Below are 12,049 nucleotides of genomic sequence, written 5' to 3'. Positions count from 1 at the left end.
CTAAACAGGGTTGGTCCTAGTTGGTCCCTGAATGGGAGACCAAATGCTGTTGGAAGTGGTGTTGGAGGGCCAGTAGGAGGCACCCTTTCCTCTGGTCTACAAAAAATATCCCAATACCCCCAGGGCAGTGATGGGAGACATTGCCCTGTGTAGGGTGCTGTCTTTTGGATGGGATGTTAAATGCGTGTCCTGACTCTCTGTGGTCACTAAAGATTCCATGGCACTTATTGTAAGAGTAGGGGTGTTAACCCTGGTGTCCTAGCCATCGTGGTCACCTAAAAATCCCCAGCTTACAATTGGCTCATTCATCCCTCCTCTCCCCTGTAACTATTCCCCATGTTGTTGCTGTAAAGGAGAATGTGTTCTCAGTCAACTTACCTAGTTAAATAAAAAATACAAATGAACTCTTCTTGGAGTGATTGATGCACAGATTAATTGTGTGAAGAAAAAGTGTTATTTTGTTTTTTGATATGGAGTCTCTCCCTACTCACGTGCATTTAGGTTATATTAACTACAGAGTTAGATCATTTATCCTAAGACCAATACAGTGTGATCATTGTAAAGATTTTGGTCATGTTTCAAGTGTTTGCAGAAGGGAGAAGCCGAGATGTCCAAGTTGTGGAAAATATCACATTATGTGTTATAAATGTGACATGTTGCAATTGTGGTGGGAACCATGAAGCTACATCTTTCGATTTCCCCACAAGGGTGAAAGAGAATGAGGTGGCCAAAGTCGGGGCTATCCAGAGCATATCATATGCAGCAGCTGTTAAAAGGGTTGAGGGTTGGAATGGTGCACATGAAGAGTCCATGGTGGTGGATATGCCTTCACTGCAGGCTGCAGGGGTTGCCTTTCACCAGCAGGATCCTGCCATTTCAAAGGTTAGAAGAAGGTGGAATTTGTGGCCTTTATAGCTATGGTGATAAATAGCACTGCCAAGGTGGAAAGCATGTCCAGGAAGAAAGAAATCATTGTGGAAGAGGAGGAGCGGCTCCTGGGGCTGAAAAACTTCTCGGTGAAGGAGTAACATGGAATATTATCACAAGCCGTACCACCCTCTTAGGTCCTAGAGCCTGAGAAGGGAGATATGGAGTATTGAAAGAAGAGAGAAGTAGGAATTTTGTTTTGTAAATGTACTATTTTTATTTGGGTGAAGTAAGGTAGTTTCCCTATCACGTATGGATTTTTTTTTTTTTTTTACCTTGTTTTGGTTTCAACTTGTCCAGTTGGTGGCGGCAATACACATTTTTGGGGTGTAGTCCGCCATAAAACCCACAGAAGAAGAATGTGTTGCATGTTGTTTTGTTGATGAACTACACGTGATCCACCTTGTCCAATCATCAATCAAAACCTTCCACACAGGGCGCTCGAATCGCAGTGACAGACTGCTAAGGGCGTCTTATAATTTTCAAGAACAACATGGCATCTGTGGGCGAAAGGAGTAAGTAACGTAACGAACACACAAACATCAAATAATGAAGTTAGCTCGTCCTCTGGTACTGAAACTGACCCACGTCCCGTTGGAGATGGTAAAATGGCTGGTTTTGTCGAAGGATCCATACTTTGCATCAATGCAAAACTTCCTGTGAGTCAACTCCCCCTTGAAATGCTCACAAACAAACAAACAAGCTAGGTAACCACAATGACGTGATGGCGATTTTACCTAACGTTAGCTACGTCTCTTGTGTGCTAGCATACGTTGCATCCTTGTGAAATGTTTGAAGTAAGCTAATCTAGCTCGTTACGTAATTTAGCTAGCTGTGAGAGATGTTGCTGTTTTGCAGAGAGACACCTACTTGGCATGAACAACCGAGTCAAAGAGTATGGTAATTCTATGTATGACCAAGTCTTGTAGCTAACTAAATGTGCCAGCAAGCGTCAAAGTTGCCGAATGTGCTTGTGTCTGACATAGGTTGTTGTATTGTAGCCGAGCATGCCTAAAGTTAACTAACTGAATATGCTAACTATTAGATAAAGTTGCTGCACTTAAGTTAAGCTGACACAATTCACTCCTTCACACAGAACCTACGACCACTCCATAGTTCACCCTGGACCAAACCCGCACATGATTGTGGGAGCCAATGGAACTGGGAAGTCCAGTATTGTCTGTGCCATATGTCTGGGTCTAGCAGGAAAGACTACCAATCTGGGCAGAGGGGACAAGGTAGTTGGCTATTTATTAACAAGTGTAACATTACTGACGTTAGCTTGCTACAACTGGGATATGCTTCAAACTTTCCGTAGCATTATTTTGGATTGTTGCATGTATGGCACTCTATATTGTACTTAATTTCTGTTTGTTTTAGGTTTTGTATTTGATTGTACAGAATTTAATTGATAACTTGTATTATTCTGACTAGGTTGGACTGTACGTGAAGCATGGGTGCAACAAAGGATCGGTTGAGATTACCTGGTGATCAACAGAGAGATCCACGTGGAGAATAACCAGTCAGTGTGGCTGCTGAATGTAAGACACTCCAGCCAGAAAGCTGTGGAGGAGGTGAAGGCTCTACAGATCCAGATCCAAGTATGTTAACGTCCTACTCCTTCCAATTTTCTGACCACCCTTTGCCTCCTGCCCTGTGACTTTGCAGGAGAAGGTGGGTGAATTTGCCAAGATGACCAAGATTGAGCTGCAAGAGGTCACAGAGAAGTCAGTGGGGCCTCCAGAGATGTACGAGTTCCACTGCAAGCTCAAGATCTTCCGCACCAAAGAGAGAGAACTGGAGGTGAGCACAGTTTTAACTCTAGCTCTATGGATGAACGGGGACTCATTGCTTCTTCTTTTATAAAGACCTTTTTGCTGCGGTGTTGACCGCTCAGGGGAGAGCAAGTTCAATGGTATGCTGGTATTGTTTTTTGGTAGAATGTGTGCAAGGAAGAAGGCCAGCGCCCTGGAGAAGTTCAAGCAGAGGAAGGAACGGAACAAGCATGGCGTGGGGCGCTACTATGAGAAGAAGAGTCACCTGGACATGATTAAGATGCTGGATAAGAAGAAACCCTGGGTGGTGAGTTTCAATAGCAAGATCATCTGACACACGTATTTATTATGCACACCAACGTAAACCGCTTACTCCAGACACTACAGCGTGATGTAAACTGTTTCTGTTGCAAAACATTTTGCTATGTTTTGCACTAATGAATACAACCCTGTAGTAGCTTGCAATAAGACACTGGACATGGGTAGATTATTTTCAATGTAAAAACAAATTGCATGTGAGTGTGTTTATATGAATGTTATGTGAATGTGTTCATTTTTGTCAATTCTTTCTGTCCTCTCCAGGAATTTGAGACCGCATGTAATGAGCTGGAGGGGGTGAAGAAGGAGAGGGAGGATGCCAAGAAGCAGCTAAAAACCGTGAGGGAGTCCCAGGCCCCCATGCTGAAGAAGATCCAGCACATCGTCAGCCAGCTGAGGCCCATCGAGAACCAAATGAAAGACAAGGTCAGACAGGCTCCCTGGGCTGTGTAGTAGCTGGGCTGGATGGGGATGTCCATTTATTCCACTTAGTTCCAGGGTCGATTAATTTTGAAACGGGGCCCCGGGTAGAAGCATGGGTTATATTTAATTGGTGGGTGATACTGCAAAGACATTTGTGAACCAGTGTGTTGTGTAGCCAGTGGACTGGTGGTGATGTATCCTTGTTGTGTTCCAGACGGCCAGCGTCAGGGAGGCCTCTCAGAAGTGTAAACAGAAACGGGACCACCTGGACAGTAAGCACAGAGAGGTCTGGCGCTGTTTTCTTTTTTTCTGCCTTATTTGTATACTCTCTTGATACCAATGAGAACGTATGACATAAAAATACATGTACAAATGCTTGATCCTCCCTTATCCCTCTAGATTAAGGACATCAAGCAGGCATTCAGCCTGAAGCAGACTGAGGAGGCGGACCGGCAGAAGCGAATCAGCAACACCCGATGGATGATTGACGACCTGCGGGCAGAGGTGGCTAACCTGGGCGACCGATCGGACGCCGCGGCTCGGCGTGGGGAACGCCGAGTTGAAGCACATCCATGAGGAGAAGGCCAACCTACGCAGGGAGAATGACAAGCTGAACAGAGAGTGTAGACGTAAGAGAGGCACAGGCTCTGAGGAGTTTTGGCACAGTGCCTTACTGCACCATTTTAACCATGGTGAAGTGTTACACATACCATTTGACTTGGTGCTAAACATCCTGTAGTGTTGAAGAACAGGCTGAGAAGTCTGGATGACATGATGAAGATCAAGGAGGAGAAGCTGAGAGGGTGCTCCAAGGACACCTATGCTGCTCTCAAGTGGCTGAGGCAGAACAAACAACTCTTCAGTGGCAACGTCTATGAACCAATGATGCTAGTGGTGAGAGCATACTATTTTCCTGGCCATGTCCTAATACTTTGAAGTATCCCTGTCGTTGTTGAGCACCCCTCATACTTTTGTTTGTTTGCTGTCGCATGGAGGTCTTTTTTCAATTAAGACTACTTGGTTCGAAGAACAGTATGTATGACTATGTAAAAATAATTTGAAAGCCCGTAGTAGCATTTTGTTGAATTAAACGTACTGTTCTATCAGATCAGTGTCCGCAGCCCGAAAAATGCCAAGTACGTGGAGAACCACATTCCTTTCAATGACCTGCGGGCCTTCACCTTCCAGAAGAGAGAGGACATGGAGAAGTTCATGACAGAGGTGAGAAGGGTCAGCAATAGATTCAGAAAGAAATTCAACTGCCAATACAAGAAAATCCAAATCCTCTGTCTACAATGATATAAGGCAAGGTTTGTATGTTTTTGAAAATCCTATATGTTCATGAACATTTTTAAATGGTGTTTTCCAGGCCTGGAAAAGTTTTGGAAAATGATACAATTCTAAAAGGTTTGGAAAAGTAAAACAATTAAATTTCTATGAATGTAATTTATTTAGGCACAGTTTTTAAATATGTTTATTTTTATTTAATTGATAACACGTCTGTGTCATTCCAATCCTGGTGCGCAACCACAGACATGTCAGCGTCACTCGTAGGGGTTTGAGACAAGTGGGCTGTTGCTCAAGGAGAAGCGGGACAGTCAGACATTGTAGAAGCAGATAGGCCTAGCCTGTAAAATATTATAGAGAACAGACTAATAACTAGGTAGCCAATTCAAAACTGTTAACTGTTTAGCTGTTATTAGCGTGTATTAAGGTTTTCGTCATATCCCAGAACTTTTCACCGACAATCACAAAAGAGGCCATATGAAGGTATATTTTCTGGAGAAAATTTGGTTTTGCTTCAGCTGAATAAAAATATTTGTAACCTACAATAGCCATTTGATCTTTGATATATTGAGTGAGCTAATTATTTCAAAAGGCATAAAGTATTTGGTTATAATGTTCTACATCAAGGGTGATCAACCATCCTCCAGGAGAGCTACTGGGTGTGCAGGGCTTTTCTAGTCCCCCTCTAACGAACAACATTTTTAGAAATGATCTGCTCAACCGGACCTTGATAGACTGGCTCTGTGTTTGAGCAGAGCTTGATCAAAAGCCTTGACACCCAGTAGCTCACTGAGGGTTGACCACGTGTTTTATGTAGTTAACTAACCGGTGTTCTGCATTGTGGGGGCTTAAGTGCCTTGCACGACAGGTGATGGGATCAGAGAGCGTCCTCCCAGAGTCAATACCACATTACGCTTACTTTTTTATACATGCATATGTTTATACATATACAATTGTTGGTCATGGAAATTTGGTTAAGTCAAAAGTTTACTGACCATGTGACCCACCTGCCCAGGCCCGTGCTTCTACACCTACATTGCTTGCTGTTTGGGGTTTTAGGCTGGGTTTCTGTACAGCACTTTGAGATATCAGCTGATGTACGAAGGGCTATATAAATACATTTGATTTTATTTTGATTTGATAGGCTCTAGTTAAAGGAACTATATACAGTGGGAAAAGTTATAATGGATTTGTCCTTGGCCTCAGGTACGTGACAGCCAGAACCTGAGGGTGAATTCAGTCTTTGCTCCTGAGGAGTCCTGTGCCACACACCCCCCCCCCCTTCCCGACCCATTGAGTCCCTGAAGTGAGTGGTCCTCTAATACTGTCCCAATATGGATTGTAAATGTATCAAGCCTATACCTAACCTCAACCGTAATCCTAACCCTTCCATTTGTATGTGTAAGATCATTTAATAATATAATTTAATTGTTATATTGTAATTACTTCGCCACCATGGCCTATTTATTTCCTTAACTTCCCTCATTTGCACTCACTGTATATAGACTTTTTGTTTTCTTTTGTTCAACTGTATTATTGACTGTGTTTTTGTTTATTCCATGTGTAACTCTGTATTGTTGTATGTGTCGAATTGCTACGCTTTATCTTGGCCAGGTCGCAGTTGCAAATGAGAACTTGTTCTCAACTTATCTAACCTGGTTAAATAATGGTGAATTTAAAAAATAATGATAATAATAATAATAATATTTTTCCTGTCTGTAGGCATTTCGGGTTCTTTGCTTACCTCTTCGATGCTCCAGAAGAGGTTATGAGCTACCTCTGCAACCAGTATAAAGTGCACAATGTTCCCGTGGGAACGGACCAAACCAAAGCCATGATCAAGACTGTACGTTCCATACCCCAGAGTGGCTGGGAGGATGGAGAGTTACTTTGAATTTCAACAAATGTCACTTTCATATTTTATTTGATTTCTGAACCGACTGGAATATAAGATGCTCCAAACTAGGAGTGTGACTGTTAAATTGGGATCCCCAATGTTAAGAAAATCCCTAACAAAATATATTTTTTTAGGCTATAAAGGCCTGGGGAAAGTTGCGTAATGTAAGTAAAACCAGAGAGGAAGAGGTGAACTTTAGGCTACTGCAAAGCATGCGAGCTAAGACATTGTGAGACGCAGATTACCAAGATGTACAGTGGGGCAAAAAAGTATTTAGTCAAATCAAATTGTATTTGTCACATACACATGGTTAGCAGATGTTAATGCGAGTGTAGCGAAATGCTTGTGCTTCTAGTTCCGACAATGCAGTAATAACCAACAAGTAATCTAACTAACAATTCCAAAACTACTGTCTTATACACACAAGTGTAAGGGGATAAAGAATATGTACATACAGATATGAATGAGTGATGGTACAGAGCGGCATAGGCAAGATACAGTAGATGGTATCGAGTACAGTATATACATATGAGATGAGTATGTAAACAAAGTGGCATAGTTAAAGTGGCTAGTGATACATGTATTACATAAAGATGCAGTAGATGATATAGAGTACAGTATATACGTATACATATGAGATGAATAATGTAGGGTATGTAAACATTATATTAGGTAGCATTGTTTAAAGTGGCTAGTGATATGTTTTACATTTCCCATCAATTCCCATTATTAAAGTGGCTGGAGTTGAGTCGGTGTCAGTGTGTTGGCAGCAGCCACTCAATGTTAGTGGTGGCTGTTTAACAGTCTGATGGCCTTGAGGTTGAAGCTGTTTTTCAGTCTCTCGGTCCCAGCTTTGATGCACCTGTACTCACCTCGCCTTCTGGATGATAGCGGGGTGAACAGGCAGTGGCTCGGGTGGTTGTTGTCCTTGATGATCTTTATGGCCTTCCTGTAACATCGGGTGGTGTAGGTGTCCTGGAGGGCAGGTAGTTTGCCTCCGGTGATATGTTGTGCAGACCTCACTACCCTCTGGAGAGCCTTAAGGTTGTGGGCGGAGCAGTTGCCGTACCAGGCGGTGATACAGCCCGCCAGGATGCTCTCGATTGTGCATCTGTAGAAGTTTGTGAGTGCTTTGGTGACAAGCTGAATTTCTTCAGCCTCCTGAGGTTGAAGAGGCGCTGCTGTGCCTTCTTCACGATGCTGTCTGTGTGAGTGGACCAATTCAGTTTGTCAGTGATGTGTATGCCGAGGAACTTAACTTGCTACCCTCTCCACTACTGTTCCATCGATGTGGATAGGGGGGTGTTCCCTCTGCTGTTTCCTGAAGTCCACAATCATCTCCTTAGTTTTGTTGACGTTGAGTGTGAGGTTATTTTCCTGACACCATACTCCGAGGGCCCTCACCTCCCTGTAGGCAGTCTCGTCGTTGTTGGTAATCAAGCCTACCACTGTTGTGTCGTCCGCAAACTTGATGATTTGAGTTGGAGGCGTGCGTGGCCACGCAGTCGTGGGTGAACAGGGAGTACAGGAGAGGGCTCAGAACGCACCCTTGTGGGGCCCCAGTGTTGAGGATCAGCGGGGTGGAGATGGTCTGTTGCCTACCCTCACCGCCTGGGGGGCGGCCCGTCAGGAAGTCCAGTACCCAGTTGCACGGGGCGGGGTCGAGACCCAGGGTCTCGAGCTTGATGACGAGCTTGGAGGGTACTATGGTGTTGAATGCCGAGCTGTAGTCGATGAACAGCATTCTCACATAGGTATTCCTCTTGTCCAGATGGGTTAGGGCAGTGTGCAGTGTGGTTGAGATTGCATCGTCTGTGGACCTATTTGGGCGGTAAGCAAATTGGAGTGGGTCTAGGGTGTCAGGTAGGGTGGAGGTGATATGGTCCTTGACTAGTCTCTCAAAGCACTTCATGATGACGGAAGTGAGTGCTACGGGGCGGTAGTCGTTTAGCTCAGTTACCTTAGCTTTCTTGGGAACAGGAACAATGGTGGCCCTCTTGAAGCATGTGGGAACAGCAGACTGGTATATGGATTGATTGAATATGTCCGTAAACACACCGGCCAGCTGGTCTGCGCATGCTCTGAGGGCGCGGCTGGGGATGCCGTCTGGGCCTGCAGCCTTGCGAGGGTTAACACGTTTAAATGTCTTACTCACCTCGGCTGCAGTGAAGGAGAGTCCGCATGTTTTCGTTGCAGGCCGTGTCAGTGGCACTGTATTGTCCTCAAAGCAGGCAAAAAAGTTATTAAGTCTGTCTGGGAGCAAGACATCCTGGTCCGTGACTGGGCTGGTTTCCTTCTTGTAGTCCGTGATTGACTGTAGACCCTGCCACATGCCTCTTGTGTCTGAGCCGTTGAATTGAGATTCTACTTTCTCTGTACTGACGCTTAGCTTGTTTGATAGCCTTGCGGGGGGAATAGCTGCACTGTTTGTATTCGGTCATGTTACCAGTCACCTTGCCCTGACTAAAAGCAGTGGTTCGCGCTTTCAGTTTCACGCGAATGCTGCCATCAATCCACGGTTTCTGGTTAGGGAATGTTTTAATCGTTGCTGTGGGAACGACATCTTCAACGCACGTTCTAATGAACTCGCACACCGAATCAGCGTATTCGTCAATGTTGTTATCTGGCGCAATACGAAACATATCCCAGTCCACGTGATGGAAGCAGTCTTGGAGTGTGGAGTCGGCTTGGTCGGACCAGCGTTGGACAGACCTCAGCGTGGGAGCTTCTTTTTTTAGTTTCTGTCTGTAGGCAGGGATCAACAAAATGGAGTCGTGGTCAGCTTTTCCGAAAGGAGGGCGGGGCAGGGCCTTATGTGTGTCGCGGAAGTTAGAGTAACAATGATCCAAGGTTTTTCCACCCCTGGTTGCGCAATCGATATGCTGATAAAATTTAGGGAGTTTTGTTTTCAGATTTGCCTTGTTAAAATCCCCAGCTACAATGAATGCAGCCTCCGGATAAATGGATTCCAGTTTGCAAAGAGTCAAATAAAGTTTGTTCAGAGCCATCGATGTGTCTGCTTGGGGGGGTTATATACGGCTGTGATTATAATCTAAGGGAATTCTCTTGGTAGATAATGCGGTCGACATTTGATTGTGAGGAATTCTAAATCAGGTGAACAGAAGGATTTGAGTTCCTGTATGTTTCTTTCATCACACCATGTCTCGTTAGCCATAAGGCATACGCCCCCGCCCCTCTTCTTACCAGAAAGATGTTTGTTTCTGTCGGCGCGATGCGTGGAGAAACCCACTGGCTGCACCGCCTCCGATAGCGTCTCTCCAGTGAGCCATGTTTCTGTGAAGCAAAGAACGTTAGTCTCTGATGTCCCTCTGGAATGCTACCCTTGCTCGGATTTCATCAACCTTGGCGAGAAGAATGCTAGGGAGTGGTGCACGATGTGCCCGTCTCCGGAGTCTGACCAGAAGACCGCCTCGTTTCCCTCTTTTTCTGAGTCGTTTTTTTTGGGTCGCCGCATGGGATCCAATTCGTTGTCCTGTTTGAAAGGCAGAACACAGGATCCGCGTCGCGAAAATCATATTCTTGGTCGTACTGATGGTGAGTTGACGCTGATCTTATATTCAGTAGTTCTTCTCGACTGTATGTAATGAAACCTAAGATGACCTGGGGTACTAATGTAAGAAATAACACGTAAAAAAAAAACTGCATAGTTTCCTAGGAACGCGAAGCGAGGCGGCCATCTCTGTCGGCGCCGGAAGTGATCTTGGCCATAGTGGAGTTTGGAGTGTGACTGTTTGAGGTTGTGGACAGGTGTCTTTTATACTGATAACAAGTGGAGGACAGAGGAGCCTCTTAAAGAAGTTACAGGTCTGTGAGAGCCAGAAATCTTGCTTGTTTGTAGGTGACCAAATACTTATTTTCCACCATAATTTGCAAATATATTAATTAAAAATCCTACAATGTGATTTTTCTGGATTTTTTTTCCTTCTCATTTTGTTATTACAGGCCTCATCTTTAAGTGGGAGAACTTGCACAAATGCTGGCTGACTAAATACTTTTTTGCCCCACTGTATGCTCATTGTTCTCCCTGCTCCATTCCTTCTCCCTCGTGTTGGCCTGCCTGCTTTTTCTCTTCACTAATGATGCAAGTGTGTGTTCATTCTTTGGTCTGTTGCGTGTAGAATATCCTTTTCATGACACCGATGTTGCCAGGATACAGAGGTATCTTCAGGCCAGTCTAACAAGCATAGGATAGCCTACTCTTCGTTACTGAGTGGGTGGGGGTGCTTTTGTCTCATATGAAATTACATTAGGCTTCTGGCATGTTTGTCTGTTAGGGTTGGCTTTTTAAATATCGGCACGAAACCTCTAGACATATGAACCGGCATTTTACTTGTCTGTAAAGGAATGCCACGAAGCGGGACTAACATTCATCACTAGGCGACCAGAACTGTCAATCAAATAATCTCAAACTGCCTGCGGGCAGATATTTTAAATACTGTGACATACAAAGACATTTAGTAGAAAAAAACACATCTAGCTACCCTACCATTAAAAATCACAGCAGCACATCAATCCCCAGTGTTTGTTGTCAGGGAAACGATACAGAACATTCTATGCCGGAGCAGAATTCTGAGAAGTTAGACGCTTCTGATTTTAATGCAGCTTTTTTGATGTATTTTTGTCTGAAAAGTTATCAATTGTTGCTATTGACACGTTACTGTAGCTGCGTCCTATGTCTGGTAGATATAATATAGCCCTAGCAGTCATGCATGCATAATAGGGAAATTATTCTGCATTGTTAATTAAGGTGGAATTGTATGATTTTTTTTATTTTTTGGGGTTATCGTTTTAACGGAAAACCGATTTAATAAAATAAAAAAATGTTGGTCAGTTTGTCACATCCCTACTTTCACCTCAATCATTTGACCATATATGTTAGTCAGGTGATTGAGGAGCCTTATCTGAAGGTGCTCTACATGGCTGAGGAGAAGTACTCCCTGAAGAAGTCCTACTCAGGCAAGACCAGCACCAGTAACTCTGCTGTGCGGCCCTCCAAGTACCTCACCGTGGCTGTGGACGCAGAGGACAAATGCCATCTGGAGGAGCAGATCAGTGTGAGGCCAGGAAAAATATGAATTTGAAATAACACATGCTGTAAACTGTGCATTAGCAGTCTGTATACTTTTGTCATTTCGCATAGGAAAGGAACTTTCTTAAGATTGACTTGACACCTGCCATAGTAATACATTTATATCAGACACACTGATGCTAGTTGGCATAGATAACTTGCAGTAATGTAGTAATAACCAGATGCTTAGCATAGCATTACACCTTGAAAGTTAAGTGTAACCTTTGGCCATGCCCAGGCAGCTGAGAAGAGCATGCAGGCCATCGATGCACAGATGATAGCCATGCTGCCAAACGGGATCGCCGTGACAACGAGCTGCGGGCCCAGAAGAAG

At 44.2% G+C, this 12,049-nt stretch overlaps 1 pseudogene; it reads left to right on the top strand.

Moving 5' to 3' along the window:
* The first annotated feature begins 1,197 nt into the window (after nt 1-1,197).
* Nucleotides 1,198-11,481, top strand: LOC118384867 (structural maintenance of chromosomes protein 5-like; annotated as a pseudogene).
* Nucleotides 11,482-12,049: the final 568 nt, after the last annotated feature.

Source organism: Oncorhynchus keta, chromosome 6 (genome assembly GCF_023373465.1).
Source record: "Oncorhynchus keta strain PuntledgeMale-10-30-2019 chromosome 6, Oket_V2, whole genome shotgun sequence".
Classification (NCBI taxonomy): domain Eukaryota; kingdom Metazoa; phylum Chordata; class Actinopteri; order Salmoniformes; family Salmonidae; genus Oncorhynchus; species Oncorhynchus keta.
The sequence above is the reverse complement of the archived record's forward strand: the minus strand, read 5'-3'. Positions and strand labels throughout refer to the sequence as shown.